The sequence below is a fragment of the Bombina bombina genome, chromosome 6, assembly GCF_027579735.1.
Source record: "Bombina bombina isolate aBomBom1 chromosome 6, aBomBom1.pri, whole genome shotgun sequence".
In the NCBI taxonomy this organism is placed as follows: Eukaryota; Metazoa; Chordata; class Amphibia; order Anura; family Bombinatoridae; genus Bombina; species Bombina bombina.
In genome coordinates, this window is record NC_069504.1 from 730,541,006 (window position 1) to 730,544,368 (window position 3,363).

Here is a 3,363-nt window from a genome sequence, read left to right on the forward strand (position 1 = left end):
ATATATATCTGCACACATACATACACAAACTTACACATATATCTGCACACATACAAACACAAACTTACACACATATATCTGCACACATACAAACACAAACTTACACATATATATCTGCACACATACATACACAACTTACACATATATATCTGCACACATACATACACAAACTTACACATATATATCTGCACACATACAAACACAAACTTACATATATATATATCTGCACACATACAAACACAAACTTACACACATATATCTGCACACATACATACACAAACTTACACATATATATCTGCACACATACATACACAAACTTACACATATATATCTGCACACATACATACACAAACTTACACATATATCTGCACACATACAAACACAAACTTACACATATATATCTGCACACATACATACACAAACTTACACATATATCTGCACACATACAAACACAAACTTACACACATATATCTGCACACATACAAACACAAACTTACACATATATATCTGCACACATACATACACAAACTTACACATATATCTGCACACATACAAACACAAACTTACACACATATATCTGCACACATACAAACACAAACTTACACATATATATCTGCACACATACATACACAAACTTACACATATATCTGCACACATACAAACACAACTTACACATATATATCTGCACACATACATACACAAACTTACACATATATATCTGCACACATACATACACAACTTACACATATATATCTGCACACATACATACACAAACTTACACATATATATCTGCACACATACATACACAAACTTACACATATATATCTACACAAGCCCTTTCTAGTCCAGCACCTGGTCATATACCATATCCCTTTAAATCACTGTTAAAACCTTTTGTTTTCTACACTAAACATTGATTTTACATTGAATATGAATAAATATGAGTAAAATATTTTATTTGAATATATTTTTGGTTATGCATATTTGCAAGCATTAACTCTTTATTTCAGATCTCCAACACGCTAAATTTGCCAGCCATATTTTGTATTGCACTCAAATGCAACACTTTACTCACCACTTGTAATATGAGCGATAACAACACACCCAGCACTATCCATTCAAATTATAGGGTGTGATTAAAAAAACATCAGATTCTCCGGTAAGCTTTAGTTACCATTCACTTGTAATTAGATTGTGAGCTATTTTTAATGCAGAGTTGCGATAAGGATAATGTACTCTGCATTATCGGTCGCTTTCTACTTGTAATCTATTTCTACGTGTTTAACTCCCTTTGCAGGGTTCATCCCATAATTATAGGCAGGCAATAGTCAGTGCTGGATTGGCCCGCTGGGATACCGGGACTTGTCCCAGAGGGCCGATGGGCTGCCGTTGCCATTGGGCCACGTCCTTGTTCAGGGAAGTCACGGAACATGCCTTGTGCGCATATGTAGCACATTTCTTAAAGGCTGCTCCGCTCCTGATGAGGGTGTGGGGGCCTGTGGCGGCATAAAAGTGGCCCTAGGCAAAGTAGGGCAAGTGAAAGGGGGGGGGGAGCTGGGGCCTGTCTCCCAAGATTTCCAGGGCAGATCTGATTTCCCAGTCCAGCCCTGGCAATTGCCAATTTACTTCTATTATCTAATTTGCATCATTCTCTTGGTATCCTCTGTTGAAAAGCATATCTAGACAGGCTCAAGAGCTTGGATCTAGCTGCTGACTGGTGGCTTAATTTTTATGCCTCATTGACTTACAAATGTTTTCAGCTAGCTCCCAGTAGTGCATTGCTACTTCTTTAATAAAAGATACCAAGAGAATTAAGAAAAACTGATAACAGAAGTTAAATGGAAAATTGTTTTAAAATGTATAGTCTATCTTAATCATGAAAGAAAAAAAAATGTGTTTTACGTCCCTTTAAGCAAAGAGAAAATGCTTGAGTGACTTTTATGACCAGAATAAACAAGAAAGACTATGGGGTCGATTTATCAAGCTGCGGCGGACAGGGGCGTACATACGCGTCCCTGTCCACCGCACCTCGCCTCTGGTGGGCTGAATTCCGCTGCCGGAATTCAGCATTGCACGAGAACAAAATTTGGTCCTCTTGTGCAATGCCGCCCCCTTCCCGCACTCAGCCAATCACGCGTGGGCAGAAGCTGTCAATCTCCTCGGTCGGACGAGACCAGGTGATTGAAATTCGCCACCTAAGAGGTTAGGGAAGCAGCAGCCTGCTTGTTAAATACGGACTGCAGGTTCTCTTGTAAGAACCTGCAGTCATAGGGGTCGAAGGCTGGCGAAAGCCTTTGATAAATTGACCCCTATGTGTAATTTTGAGAGAGAAAAAACAAAGCTACCAGGATAGCAAAATATTTAACATACTGTGACATGTCTAGAAACCCCAATCAGATTAAATAAACTGTCATCATATTTATTTTATAAATTGTTATGTATTTTTTATTGTAACATATTACTTTAGCAAAATGTCATGCTAATAAATTATTGAAGGAAACAAAAGAAGGAAATCCAAGCCTGTCATATTATTGTGTGTATCATTTAATTACACTTATTTCAGTGCATTATAAACTAAAATGACAGATAAAGAAGTATTCTGTTAGCTCTGCGTTCCACTCTCCTCAATATATGTCATATAGAGGTGAAAGTGGCCACAATCAGATATGGGAATATCAGAAATCAGAAAGCGTTAACACAACATACTCACAGGTCACAATTCAGACAATCATACCCAGCAATAAACAGCAATCTACAGCAATCTAAAGCAATCTAATACACAGATGTGTCACGAATCACAACAGGAGTTTATGCATGCAATAATCAGATAAACAGAGGTGACAAAAGTCACAATCATATACAAAGAGGTGACGCAGGTCACTGATTAAGGGAAATGACATGGGTCAAGATCAGTCATACTGAGGTGATGCAGGTCACAATCAAACAGAGATCTGTGTGTCCCTCTCCATAACAGCCCATTCTCCCCCTCACACACAGGAAGATGTATACCAGTCAAACCACAAAGTGATTCACTGCGGGGTATCAAAAGCCCCATTGTGCCACATAGCCTATGAGAGGCTTCTGTTCCTGCAGACTGGGATACATTCAAATCCTTCATTCCTTCTTAATGGTTTCCCCTTCTAACAGAGACAATATATTATACACTCAAAACCTCAAGTGAGGGAAATCTCTATCATATATTTTACTGGAGTTTTCCATTCACTAAAATGTGGGGCGATCTCTGATTCTCAGTGAATATGCTCCACAATTTTATTTTACCAATAATTGGACTCTGTGTTGCTGACTTTCACTTGACTTTATATAACTATACTGAGCTGTAACTGATTATTTAATGGTGCAATT